This window comes from Macrobrachium nipponense, chromosome 5, assembly GCF_015104395.2.
Source record: "Macrobrachium nipponense isolate FS-2020 chromosome 5, ASM1510439v2, whole genome shotgun sequence".
NCBI lineage: Eukaryota > Metazoa > Arthropoda > Malacostraca > Decapoda > Palaemonidae > Macrobrachium > Macrobrachium nipponense.
The window spans coordinates 49,417,741-49,432,670 of NC_061107.1; the positions used below are offsets into that span (position 1 = coordinate 49,417,741).

The 14,930-nt window shown below is 38.7% G+C and overlaps 1 protein-coding gene across 4 annotated transcripts in view; it reads right to left on the bottom strand.

The window, feature by feature from the left end:
* LOC135215290 (dual oxidase maturation factor 1-like) overlaps window positions 1-14,930 on the bottom strand; it is a 118,628-nt gene that overhangs the window by 29,709 nt on the left and 73,989 nt on the right. Inside the window, exon 1 of one of the 4 annotated variants that reach the window (XM_064249835.1) lies at window positions 7,347-8,466. The exons of 2 other annotated variants lie outside the window; for them this stretch is intronic. The gene's annotated coding sequence lies outside the window, so the exon portion shown is untranslated. Of the gene's footprint in view, window positions 1-7,342; window positions 8,467-14,930 lie in introns of those variants that run through there. One more of the 4 variants, XM_064249836.1, reaches the window with a different exon arrangement.

A 14,930-nucleotide genomic window follows, 5' to 3' on the forward strand; every position in this document is an offset into this window, starting at 1 on the left:
CCAATTGGTTACCAAGGAACGGAACCTACAGCTTACTGTGGGATCCGAACCACATTATATCGAGAAATGAATTTCTATCAAGAGAAATAAATTCCTCTGGTTCCGCGTTGGCCGAGCCGAGAATCGAACTTCGGACCACCGGATTGGTAGCCGAGCGCGAAATCCACTAGTCCAACGAGGAACTGACTCCTTTTATTACATACACACACACATATACATATAGACAGATAGATAGATAGGGATAAATAGATAGATAGAGAGAGAGAGAGAGAGAGAGAGAGAGAGAGAGAGACAGGCGTATGGACAACAACCCTTCTGTATTCCAGATCCGTTGCAAACGAAATGTGAGATGAAAAGATTGATACCTAACCTTAAGAACATTTTACAGTTGCCTTTTGGAAAATGGACTATTATTTTTCTAAATATTTTTGATAATTTCGTCTTTTTTAAGGAGACATTCACATAGGTGTATTTATCTAGTGAACTGGCATCCCTCTCTCTCTCTCTCTGATATGCACGCACTGTTGAAAAAAAAAATGGCGTGAAGTTCATTTCGTTAAAAGGCTTTGAAATCATTGTGAAAGATTTAAGCAAAACGAAATAACGCTGCGTTGGTCTTGCGAGGCTGACACTAATTGTACCAAAAAAAAAAGAAAAGAAAAGAAAAGAATGGCTTCCCAACGACGCTTAATTCCCGAGCGAACACTAAAACAAAGAAACGTAAAATGGGCAAAAATTGTCTAAGAATAATACAAGACAAAGCCTAAATAAAACCTCGAATAGGGCCGTTGACCCAGTTACACGAAATCCTCAGAGAGTAAACCAGTTTGGCACAATAGTGGGTCTTCAGACAAGTGTGTGGTGCCTAACATTGCTGTTCGAAAATAAGTTGGCTTTATGCCAGCATGGGCTCTCGCTCATAGAGCAGTACATAAGAGTCATTCTGATGATATGCAAGTGATAAAGGTGGCTGGGATGAAGAGCTATGTTTGATGCCGTGAAAACCATAACGACGACTCCACACGGTTGCCTAACATTTTCATGCGGGAAGGTCTTCTTAATGAAGGTTTCAATTAGATTTTGAAGGCAGAGTCATGAGGGCCAGGGGTATGTATGGTTCTTGTTCAACTGACCAGTCTGTTGTGTAACAGAGAATGAGAGAGAGATTGTTAAATCTCTATAAAGAAAAAGGTTTCCGTGCCATGATGACGCAGCCTTTTAGATTGGTCTTCCTACGTCCGCTCCTTCCTTCTTGAAAGAACAGTGTAAGAAAACAAAAGAATAAAAAGAAAGAAAGAAAGACAATGTCCACATGGCATAGCAAAGTGTGAGTTTCTTTTGATAAAAGATAAAAATAAACTTTCGGAAATGAAGTTTCATTGTTTGATGCTGGAAGGAAACGTGCCAGGTATTTGGACAACCTTGTCAATAATGTCCAAGGTGCTTTTTTTCAATTTATTTTCTTTATTCCAGCAATTCTCATTGGCCTCGCCAAACAATGGTACAGAGTTGCAAAATACCGCCAGCTGTGGAAAACAAAGACTAAAAAGTTAAAGAACTCGGATGGGTGACTGAGTTCAGAATTTGCACAAGGCTCCTGAAATTCGGTTTTCAAGGAAAATAACAAAGCGTTGAGTGTTCCCCCCCCCCCTCTCTCTCTCTCTCTCTCTCTCTCTCTCTCTCTCTCTCTCTCTCAGTAACAAAGTCACGTTTCTAAAACTCACGAAATACCAGCCAAATTAACCTCGGATGTGGAGAACGTTCTATTATCTCTAGATAACGAAAGAAATAATTTTCTGGCCTCTTTTGTTACTGACCAGTTTTTTTTATGGTTTTCTTTTTGGTGGTTCGTTGTCACGTTCCGCCTTTTGAGATAAAAAAGTATAGAAAAGGATTTAAAGTATTTGGGATAAAAGAGGCGCCTTCATTCTTTTTCAGTCTTTGGTATTATTGTAATCTATATTTTTTATTTACTCTGAGTAGATTTTCATGTGGTTATCTTTTTTTATTTTTGATGTGAGTAAGTAAGTCAGGTTATTTATTCCTTACATCTTACTGTATCTGGTAATGAGGTCCTTACTTTTAATGGTGAATTTTTTTATTTTTCTGATTTCATAATCACATATTGTCCTTTATTCCCCCAAACGAAAGGAATGACTTGCCAGCCCGTCCTCCCTTCCATACGGATGGAAGCTTTATCGGCTCTGCGTCGGTCTGACTTTTGGAAAACCCCTAATGAAAGTGTCATCAAGAGCTGCACGAAAGTTAGGTATTGTACGTAAGGGTTCGTGTCTTTATAACAGTGATAACATCACTGCAACCTTTTTTTCGGTCATTTGTCCTTCCTTTACTACTAGAATAGTGTTCTCTGGTGTTGAGATCTACTTTTACCTGAGATTTATTTCTTTTAGATAGAGTGGTTCGTGGTGGTAAGCCTCTGTTTCCCAGTATGGTCTTTCGTTCGTCACTTTTTCATAAGTTGTATTTCAACAGAGGTCTTTCACTTTCACACTTGATCCCTGAGACCTTTTATCTGCCGAGAGAGAGAGAGCAGCCGGATTTACTGAACAGCAGAATCACTAATATGTAGTAAATGCGCCTCGCTGTCCAGCCTCTCAGTTCCAGAGGCGCTTTCCTCCTCTCACCGCTGGACTGCGGTACACTCTTCCTGAGGGGCTGCAATCGGTACTTCAAAAATTCAAGCAAAGATGCAATGCATTACTACCATATTACTATTCTTCTTTCATTTGAACACATTTTTATGTATTTATTGATTTATTTGTTCTTTTTTAATGAGAGCTCTTATTTCTGTATTTTCCTTGCGCTCCTCTTACTTCTTCCTAAGGACGCTATATTCTTTGGAAGCTTGAATTTCAAATCAATGGCTCCTGTGAGCTGTTCCATATGAGTGTGTTTCGTCTTCTGAATAATGATAATAATTAATAAATGAGTTGGAAATGTGCATTGTACTTGAGTTGGCTGTTATTTTGTCCCTTTTTCTACTTCTTGAAATTTGCTTATGTTTATTCTAATCATTTTTGATGGACGGTAAATCTATCAGCCGGTCGGGTCCTATAAACCGCTGCTTTTGGAGGACTTCCAAGACGCCTTCTTCCCATTGAGTGATAATGACTTTTGATTCTTTCTGACAGTGATTGACTTTCTTTTGTTCCTCGATAGGAATTTCACTCCATCCTCTGATTTACTGCCTTAGAAAGCACGATCACACCTCATTCAGAGAGAGTATTAGTCCAATCCATTTTCAAATACAAAACTTTTTGAGAGTAGGATCCTCAGACGAAAGCTCGTATCCAATCTGGCTGGGCCTGAATGTAACCTTTAAAATATTAATTTTCGTAGCTCAGGAGTCTTCTGTTCCATGTATGATTGTCCAAATTTACACTAATCATTCTTTAGTTGTCGACAGACCTATCGTTCTTTATATTTTATTGTTTTTATTTTTTTTACGCTATTAGTCTTAAAATCCTATGGTTCAAAATGTTTTGGGGTTGAATACTCGAATTGATTCCTTTATATTTACTTAGAATTACTGTTATTCGATAGTCATGAAGATAACAGATCAGTATCGAACTCTGAATCAACTCGAAAGAAACCACCAGTTGAAGAACAAATATATTTGACCTTTCTCTCTGCGTTAACTTCACTCGTAATGAGGTGTTTTAGTGTCGCCACACCAGATACGATAAGAGCGGGAGACGGAGAATGACGGTTCGAAACCGTAGTCTGTGGACTCTGAAATATATTTGTTTTCTAATTCGTCAATATTCATATTTACTTGTTAACTCGGACGTATAAAACGAAACCTGTAAGAATAATGATGCCCAATGATGCACTGAGCAGGAATTGGATTTGAATAGGTAAACAAATTCTGTTTTAGCAATGAAAACTAGGTCGAGTGTTTTGAACGCAATAACAGCAATGAGCGCTTCATTATAAACATTCGCAAGTTTGCAAACAAACATTGACTGTGGAATGACAGTAGTTTGTAATATGATTACGAGTGAATAATTGGTCAATGACCATGATTCTAAAATTGCTAATGCAATGATTATAATAATTCGATTTTGTTTGAAAGGATATTACGAAATTTAACATCGTTTTCATCAATAACGTGACAGTTCACTGCAGTATTTCAGTCATCACTAAATCAAACAGTCATCATGTGAACGTCAACAGTGCAATTGCATTCCAGTCATTGAGGTTATTATATCAGAAATACCAGCAACAATGTCGTTCCAATTCTTTTAGCTTTTTAGTGGTATTCGCGGACTTTGGTGACCTTCCCGTGTTTTTACTTAACATTGTGTTTATTGTTCATTGTTTTCTTTGGATTTAGGGCGCTGTCGCTCTGGGTTCCGGTGTTACAACATTCGTGAACTTTTCCGTCTCTCGAAAAACTTTCCACTTCATTCGAGGTTTTAGATTTAGTCATCTTTCGTTTCGATCCCAACATAACGGGGCCATCTAGTGCCGTAGCTGATGTTTGCTTTGGAAGAATAGTCAGAATAAAAGTGGGATCAAAATACTGAAAAACAAGGCTAAGAAAGTTGATGTCTTTTCCAGACTGGAAACCAGGAGGGTTAAGAGAATCAGGGAACGTTGAGAAAGAGACAGAAATCCGTCTTTAGAGAAAGAAATAGAGGCCTGTAATGTCCATCCTGTTGAGAGAGAGAGTGGGAAATAGACAGAGTGAAAATATCCGTTAAAGACGGCCGATGAAAGCAACCGAAATGACAAACAGAAGAATATCTGATAAATATATAACTGATAATTTCGGGGGAGGAGGCGGTTAAGCGGATTCACTAACCCATTATCGATGATCTGGTACGTTCTGTGAAACATTTAAGTTCCAATAACATTTTTATGCCTCTCTGCAGTGTTTTTAAAACAATTGTAATAGATGGTTCGAGTGATATGAAGAATGGGTGATTGTTATTTCTTTGCATTTCATTTGCACACACAATCCACAGAGCACACAGACTGGATATATATATATATATATATATATATATATATATATATATATATATATATATATATATATATATATATATTGTGGATATATTGTGTGTGCTTTAGTATAATTTTTGTATGTAAAATTATCTCTTGAAATGTCGATTACGAATTGTGCCCAAAATGTCCAGCTGGCCTTGTGCCATTCCTTAGAAGCCCTGGAATGGGAACAGAGGAAGAGGAGAGGAGAGGAGAGGAGAGGGTGTGGGGGGGGGGGGGGGGGTGGGGGGGGGGTGGGTTCGGATGTATTTTTTATGAGCTGTTCAAAGGACTGAAACGAATTTCTTGTTGAAAGCTGGAGACTGGACAAGACGTCAATGGTGGGAAATTCACTCCCAGGAATTTCCGGGTCTCGATTTTCTTCTGTCACTTTTTCCATGGATTTTGAGGCGCATGAACTACGTTCGTTCATCTGTTACGTTCATCCGTATTGTGCCAGATTTCTCTTGGCTTGATTATTCTCAGACTTACAAGGGCTGGAATTTCATGACAGGGGAATGACTCAGATATTAATAGGGTCTTTGGCCGGTTCTGTATGACTGCTTAACCATATAAATAATGATGACAACAGTGGCACAGTAGGTAGGTGGTATACTGCAAAAGTTTGATGCTGCTTAGTCGTGTTGAATCTAGTCCAGGAAAGGAGAACTTTGTTATTTATGGTAATAAAAATGTTTTTTTTATGACAAATTAAGTAAAATTGACTGTCAGAATAAAAAAAGGCTATTTTCGGCATTGATAAACACTAATTATCTGAATGATGAGGAAGGCACATACACCAGCAAAAATTCTGTATGGCATTATTTGTTCATTTACCAATGAACATTTAAATACTGTTCTTCCCAAACAAACATGTCAAGACCATTGAGTGAAAGAGATAACCTCACAGGTAAAAACGTTATTCATATTGTCGCTCAGACGAATTGTAGAAATACGAACGAATTTCCGGCGGCCATGAATTTCCCCAGCCAAGCATCAACCCTCTACGGAATTCCTCCCACATCGTTCCTGTCGCTACTCAGGACTCAGGAGTCACGCGTCAGTTTCCTTCCTTAATTAAACATCCTATTTGACTCAGGGGTTTCCCTGCTGGAGGACTTTGATGCTCCTTTTCAGTCCTCGAAGGGTGATGACTTTTGCGCGTGAGCCTGCACTGCGAGTAGGGCTTCAGTTCCGTGTGCTGTTTTATTCGGGGTTTGTTTTCCATGAATAAGTGATGATATGATCGAATGTGTAAGGTCCTTGAAGACATTCCCAATAGGAAATTTGGACAGGTTATATTTATGTACGTGGATAAAAAAAAATACGATACTTTTGTATCGGCGAATCCAGTTAAAATATTACGGAAGTGCAAACGCCTGCGCGCGCGCGCACACACACACACACACACGTATATATATATATATATATATATCTATATATATATATATAATATATAGATATATATAATGAATAACTTGATCACGAAGTATATAAAACGTGATGCTATGCATAAATAAAGGTTTTTTTGCCACGAAAGAAAAAATGAAAAAGCGAGATAGCCAAGGGTCCGAACAGGACCGAAAGTACTTGGCTATCTCGCTTTTTCATTTTTTCCTTCGTTTCAAAAAACCTTTATACATATATATATATATATATATATATATATATATATATATATATATATATATATATATATATATACATATATATATATATGTATATACGTGTGTGTGTGTGTATAGAGAGAGAGAGAGAGAGAGAGAGAGAGAGAGAGAGAGAGAGAGAGAGATACACGCGCGCGGTGTGGTTTTGTGCAACGGACCCCATGCAAAACCACATCCTTATTTAGAGCGACAATTATCTTGCCTCATTGCTTCCTCCACTTGTCCTTCTCTCCAGAAGAAAAGAGAGAAAAAATCCCATAACGATACAAACGTAAAAAGGGCGCGAATAAGAACTCGAGGAACGAACGTTGTCCGAGGGGGGTATACCTTGTCCTTGAAAGAGTTTAATCGGCTTCAAGACTACGTTCATTGTTATTCACTAATTATTTTTCATTCAACGTGTCACCTCTGAGTTATTTATTATCAGTAAACCAAAAGGCTAAAGCCATCTTTTTGTATTATTCAGGTTTAATTAAAGTATTCTGACGAGAAAATTTATATTAGTAACTTGAACTGCGATAAGCATAATCTTGAATGAGGTTCACCAAACAAATATTACGTCATATCTGACCTGTCGGTATAGGAAAAAAAAAGACGGGCAAAAATTGAGGTACGGTCAAGACAACAGGGTTACTCGTGAGTAGGTGAAGTTGAACACTTACTTACTTGGAAGCTTTTGCAGTGATCAGACGGTAGATTTGCAGTACTTGCACCGAGTTGGAATCAGTCAGTGAAGCACGTGCGGGAAAATCAGTCCTCCGGCGCGTTCTTTGCAGATGAGATGGGATGGCAATCGCTCGGTCTATCGCGAATATTACGAGACTGTAAACACACACTTGTACACACCGCGTAAACTTACAGGTTGTAGGTGTTGTTTGTTCGATATCTCACTGTGTGATGACTATCGCCTTTTAAGGGAACCGAATTCACTTATTTCCGGCTCGTCATCGGGGTGGGAGTGTATAACTCTGGGAATGACTGACCTTTTCTGAGAGTTTTCTAGTCTATTTTTTTTTTTAACCTGGGGGTTTTATAAGTGTTATGTCTCTTTGTTGTTTGAGTCAATGCAACTTTGTTCTGGTATGGTATTTGTTTTCAGGCGTTCCTGATGGGTGCAAATCTATTTCTGATACAAAGATTTTCCTTGACTGTAGATCACTGTCCTCTAGGCTCTTCAATACTTAAAAGATATTTCTTAGGCTGGGCACTTGATATGAATAAATATTTTATACTTAACATCTAATAGTGTAATATATTTAGAATAAGCAGATGAATGACTAGATCCGTGTTGCAACTTTTGATGGAAATGCCCGAAGTTATGCGAAGCGTTTATATGACATTAGCACGATAACCTGAGAGAGCATTCATTGAATGACGCCCGTACCGGAGCACCGCCGACGATTAGCGCGTCGTAACCCGTTAGAGATTCTTGGGAAACGTAAGGTTTGGCTGATCCTCGCTGAACGTTGATGATGATGCTGTCCTTTTCCCTCTCTTCCTCTCTCGCAGGCTTTCCGGACGTTTATATCTTTCTAACTTTTCTTGGTATGGGCTGTTTTGTGCAAATGATGTACGTTGACTGCCTCCTATGACTTAATTCTCTTCGACGACCTCACTGATTCCTCGACGTCCCTTCCGAATCTGCCAAACAAAAGGCGACGTTGTGATCGAGGAGATTGTTGAAGAACCTCAGGAGGAGAAAGAGAGAGTGAGAGAGGGCTAGATGTATCTGAGCCAAGAGAGGGAGGCCAACTGTCCTCCGAGGATGGCTACACCGTCGAGGTCAACCCGCAACTCGGGCAACACTGTTCGTCAGTCGTTAGTCTGTACCGCCTCCTCTCTCCACGAGAAGCTGTGGCCCGTTTCTTCGTCGCTGGGATTTAGAGGGAATTCCCTGTCTCGCTGCTGTATGGCTGCGTTGTGACGTATGATGACGCAGTTGTGACGTAGAAGACTCCTCGCGGTTGAGGTTCTGTTACTCGCAGTGTAAATAGTTCTTTTGAAAAAAAAAAAAGAATATTGGAAATTCCTGTACGTGAATGATTTTTACTGATATTGAATACAGTTCTACTGGAATCATATTCAACCCCAGTGATAGAAAGGTGCATGCATTCGCACTATTTGCGTGTATCATTTTATTATTGACCTTTGAACAATATCAACAGGACCTGTTGAGAAAGTTCATTGGCTGTACATGCTTGCCCAATGACTGTGTATCTGCGCGCAGAATCAATAACAATTTGTTTCGCTATTCTGATCGTAATTGTCATATGACTTTTATTTCATTTTTTTTTTTATTTAGCTTGATGCATTATGATGCATGCAACATGTGCGCGTGAATGGATCCCAATCTTGTAAACTTTCTTAATTCAAAATTTCGATAAACATTTCAAAATTTCTTCGGTGGAATACGTTGCTTTCAGCAATTCTCATCCGGAACTGTGGGAAGAGCGCCTTGGCCCTTCCCCCTTCCTCCTCCCCGCCCTCTGGAAACTCGGGATGGTTGGTGTTGCCTTTACACTCATACGTTTTCTTGTAATTTGAGTGACCCGAGTAGACTGGGGATCGGTCTCGTCTTCTTTTTCCGTTAATCATTTGATACAGTAATGACCTGTAAGAGTTATTTGAGCAGCAGCCGACAAAATCAAGCTGTGATAACGAACTGTCGGACAGAAGACTTTTGGAGACTGAAAAACTAGGAAGAAAATCTTAGGCTTCTTGAGTCAATGACCAGTTTATGGACGATAGTCTGTGAACGAGGGCTATGAATCAGTCTGACTATCCGATAGTAAACTATCGGATGAGGGACGTTCAGATACCCGATAACTATAGGTGACAGAAAAATGGACAGCGTGGAGCCATGTAAAGCAGGCAGCAACAGCCGGGGGGTGACGGGTAGGGGGGCAGAACCAGCCGGTATAAGAAAGGGGATTTTTATGATAACCCGAATCTAGAAAGGTAGCTCGAACGTATTAGGCTTAAAGGCTTCTGCGAGAGTATGTGTACGCATATTTAAAGAAGGTAAAATAGTCCGAAAGGATTATGTCTTCCTATTATCCAATGAACTTTCCGTTAGGGATTTCCCAGTTTCATGAAGATTTAGGGTAATTGTACGTATTGTCATCATACGGCTGAAATACCAGACTGAAAATGTGTTGCGATATCTCGTATTTCGGTATCTCTATTTATTTTCCGAACGTAAAGCAGTACTGTAATTTCGCATCGTGTTGTTTAACAATTATTAAAGTACTTTGCTGCACTGCCAATCTTAATTCCGTGTCGTAATGACTACATAATAATTTTGATGACATGAATTATACCTTATTAATTGTCTTCGATTGTACGTTTTGTAACTATTTATATATATCAAAGTGAATGTATGTTTGTGCACTATAGAAATCCGAACCGCTTGGCAGACCCTGACAAAATTTGGCTCGCGGCCCCTTTGTGACCCCAGGAAGCTTGTAACTCATAATCAAACTCATACCCCGTGACAGACATCAAACACAGAAAACTTTAATGAAATTTCGTTTTTACCAATTCTGTCAGGTTTTCTTTCAGGTGTTTTATGGCTTAATAGTAATTTTTTTCCCTGAGCGCTCCAGGTTTTCTTCCAGCGTTGTCGGGCGATGATTAACCTGAAACAGTAAATTCCTTATACCATCAAATTTTTACCAGAGTTCGATCATTTCTCTTAGTAGAGATCTGGTTTCTGTAAAAACTGGAGCCGAGAGCACCTTCCCCATCTGCGCATGCGTAGTACTGGTGTTTTTATTCTTTTTCATTCCTTTAGATACGAATTTCCTCATTAATTCGATAATTTCTTTGCTTTTACCCTCTCAAATCGCTATAGTAACTTCAAAAAATTATAGGGACGCTATCCTTCTCAACCACTAACTCAACACACCGTCATACTTCTAAAGAGATCAATTCGATCATTTCTTTGCTTTTACCCTCTCAAATCGCTATAGTAACTTCAAAAAATTATGGGACGTATTTCACTATAAAGTCAGTTTAAAAGAGATCTTGAATTAATTATCAGGCAGTTTGAGAACAACACTAAATTTACTGCCATGAACTTCAACACCACCGCCACCACACACACACACACACACACATACACACACCAACGCTTTCAACCTCGCGCAGCCACCTACACCAAACTCTCTCTCTCTCTCTCTCTCTCTCTCTCTCTCTCAAACAATTTAGAGCGAAATCCATCTATGATGTTTTTAACTATTGCAAGCAAATTCATGCTCTCTCTCTCTCTCTCTCTCTCTCTCTCTCTCTCTCTCTCTCATTAAAAATTTCCTATATGAATGGAGTTAAACAACGTCATTCTAGAAAAAGACCCAAAAATATTTGCCACTGCAAGTCAATCATTCTCTCTCCCTCTCTCTTTCACCATTTTAGTAAGATAAATGCCTGGATATATTATATATGTTTATATATTTAACTTGTTTATTTAAAGTAATTAGTACAAGACATAATAATTAATCATAGGAAAGAAAGGCATTTTCAATGATAGTATGCGCATTTTACGAGACAAAACAATTAAAAAGAGATGTAAGAAAATTCAGAGTTTTTCTGGTCAGTGCCGGGTTGGTCAGCTAGTATATATATATATATATATATATATATATATATATATATATATATATATATATATATATATGTGTGTGTGTGTGTGTGCGCGTGTGTCTGTTTGGACATTTTGCATGGCATAAGAGATTATGGCAGGCGGAGGTATTCCTTGGCAGCCCATATTATGTGCTTAGAATTAATTCCTCCGAGATTCGCCACTTCATATTAATGTTCTTTTTTTCTGTAGGAAAAATGGTGACCTTTTGGTACAGTCACCAGTGGATGGTATGAACACAGATGCAAATAAGTAGCAGGGGGCATGAATGTGCCTATGTGTGTTATAGTTAGAAGACATTGAATGAATTAAGTGTAAAGAAACCAGGATGATGAAAGGGTTTAATTATTGTATCAGGAAGAAAGTGCTTTGGCTCAAACTGTCCTGATCGATGTCATTGTGTTCATGCTGATATTGTTTTATTTCATTTATTTATTCATTTTCCAGACTTCATAATCGTCATCTTAATGAGGGATTCATCGTAAAGATTTTCCCTCGTGAGATTAGGCTTTATGAGTCCTCGCCTCAGCCTTCTGTCGTGAGCACTTTCTGCTCGAATTTCCTTTGGTGTGATTCTTCATCTCTGCCTTTTCTTATAATAGCTATTGGGTTTCCCGGCTGATCTTTGTCATGCTACCTCCATATTCACTTTTCTGACCAATTATTCTGATCCAGATTGTGTGCCTGGATTTTGATTAGGAATGATGACTTTGTAGCACACCATTTGTACCTACATCGGTTACTTTAGACTAAGGCTCCGTTGATGACACAGAGACAGGAGGTCAACACCAGTCTTGCCGCTCTCTTATAAAGGATAAGCCCATGTTGTCACGTGACAGCTTAATCTAAACTAACCGACCAGTCATCTCTTATTATAGGAGCCCCGTGTGTCTTTCTCAATACGGAAGACGAGGACATCACGGAAAAAGTGCGTCATTTAGAAGTTTCGACTGAATTCCCCAGCAGCAGCGCAGCACTGGCTTCGGGATTCCTTCAACTCAGCTTAGAAAACAGTTTATAAAATGCCGTAACACGGAGGACGTCATTCCGGAATTTGAGTGACTAGCGTGTGAAAGCAGGAAAACACGCTGAGCGTGACAGACAATGATTTTTGCCCACAACATGCGGCTATGAGCAGGTCGCATGACGTTTCAGCAGGTGTGAAGAAAGATCCCCCACCCCCACCTCACCTCTCTCTCTCCCTCTCTCTGCTTTGGTTAGACAAAATATGTTCAAGAAAACACAAATATCACACTATCGGAAGTGACAGCGCCATTGGGGAAACCAAGATGAAACCGACGAAGCCAGAAAAAGTCGTGTTCAAAATTGAACGGTAAGAAGAATAAGGGGCGGAGAGAAAACCGAACACGAAACAGACTGGTTTTTGGGACTCACGGTAATTCCCGGGACTTTCCGTCCCTAGCCGGTGAGAGAGAAAGATAGAGAGTTGAAATTTCCGGTCTTTTGGGTGATTTCGGTGGGTTCAGTATTGACCTTTGTGTTGCCGTACCTTCTCCCTATTTGATGTTGGGCGTCTGGAGAGTTTCGACGAAAACCTTTTGGTCATCAAATGGAACTGACCGGTATTCTATGTGTTATTGCTTGCTTGCTGATGTCATATCGTAGGTCATTCCTGCTGAGAGATACACTTTAGAATGACTTTACTGATTGACCTGTATTTCGGATAATATATGAAGAGCCATACTCTCATTCGTGGTTACTTCATTACACGAACGTGTGCGCTTACGAGCGAATTCTACTCGTAGGGCGAACGCAGGAATTTCTCCAGAATGTGAACAATTGACCAAATGTTGCGTCACCTGTGGTTGGTCCTTTGAAGGTCGACGATACCTAAGGTATTCGTGTAGGTACTTGTGTATAAATTAATAAAAAATTTCAGGCAATGACATACCTACTTTAAGTAGTCATAGATGCCGTAAGCCTTCAGTAAACAAAGGAAGAGCAAATGGGCGTGCCCCACTCTTTTCCCATCTACTGTGTATAATTTTGTTTCCTTAGCTCTCAAATACTTTTAAACCAGGTATCTGGTTCTGTTATATCCAACCTCAAGTGATTAGGCATAATCATTTCAGTACATGAGTTCACTGAGGTAGCAACGAGATATGTTGTGAATATAAACATCTAGTAAGTTCACATCATGACATCGTTAACATTCAGTTTCACTCACGTTTGCGAATTATGGTTTTCTCCAAAATTTATATCAATGATAAGTAATCATGTATAGATAATTTCTGATTAAATTCAAATTTCGATAACATACTTAATTTTATTTATCCAAACGTGTGCGCACTACACACACACGCTCTCTCACACACATACACACACATACTATATATTATATAATAGATATTATATATATATATATATATAACACATATATATATATAACATATATATATATATATATATATATATATATATATAATATACATTGATAGATAGATAGATAGTTAGAGAGACATGCGGACTTCATTAGGTATTTTTTTTTTTCGAAAGTTTTTGTTTTTGAGTAAGGTGAAAAAGTGGTAAAAACAAATCGTCTAACGCTACAAGAAAGCTATTTATTGAAAGTTGAGGCGCAATGACTTCACCGCTTGGTTATGAAACGTAAAAGTGAGAAAAGTTTTCACTGAGCTGTAATAGATATAGATTCTCACATTTTAGAATGACACTTGCTACAATGTATTTTGTTTTTTCCCTTGGTATGCAAAATGCTCATATATGGAGTGATCCTACTGCGCATGCGCTGATCGTGGGCTATTGTGCTACGTTAGGGTATCTGACACTTTGCTTTAGTTACTTGAGCTTATACTCTTGTTTATCTTTTCTACAGTATTCTCTGTTTGCTTTTTGATTGTTTGTTGTTTTCTTTGCCCTTTTTTTCCGCGATGGAATTATTTCCTGTGACGTTTTGCTAAGCAAGGTTGTGGCATTTTGGTTTGGTTCCTTTTGAATGATTGAAGTTGGTTTCTTGGGAATGATGACATTTTGAGACCATTACAGAGATAAGAAGCGCCGGAACATGATACGGGAAATCTTGAAAAATGAAGTCCAACAAAAGAGAAATAGTTTCAATGAAGGAATGAAGGTGTCTAGACAAAATGGAACATTCCATTAAGGATAGTCACTTTCCCCTCCTTATAATGAAGATATGGATCTTCATACACCAGCGAGAGTAAGGTAAGATAGGCACAGCTGATCATCACTTTCGGTAAACATCTAAAAAAATGAATGGCCTTAAATGATAGAATTTGTCTTTTTGGGAACGGTGGGGCTATTCCATTCAGTATATATATATATATATATATATATATATATATATATATATATATATATATATATAAAAGCATTAAGCTACAAAGGTCCTTTAATATCCAAATTCGCTCAGCCTCGGAATTAATATATATCATATATGTTATCCGAAGGGGATTTTTATTTAGTTGATAATAAGTTCGCCGTTCCATGGGCTCGAACCACAGAACAAGAAGAACTCAAGACTGCAGTGACGCACCTTAAACTGCACAGCCATCAAGGGAAGTAAAAGTTGATACCGACTCCCATCTACAAATCACTGTCGAACTGAGATATCT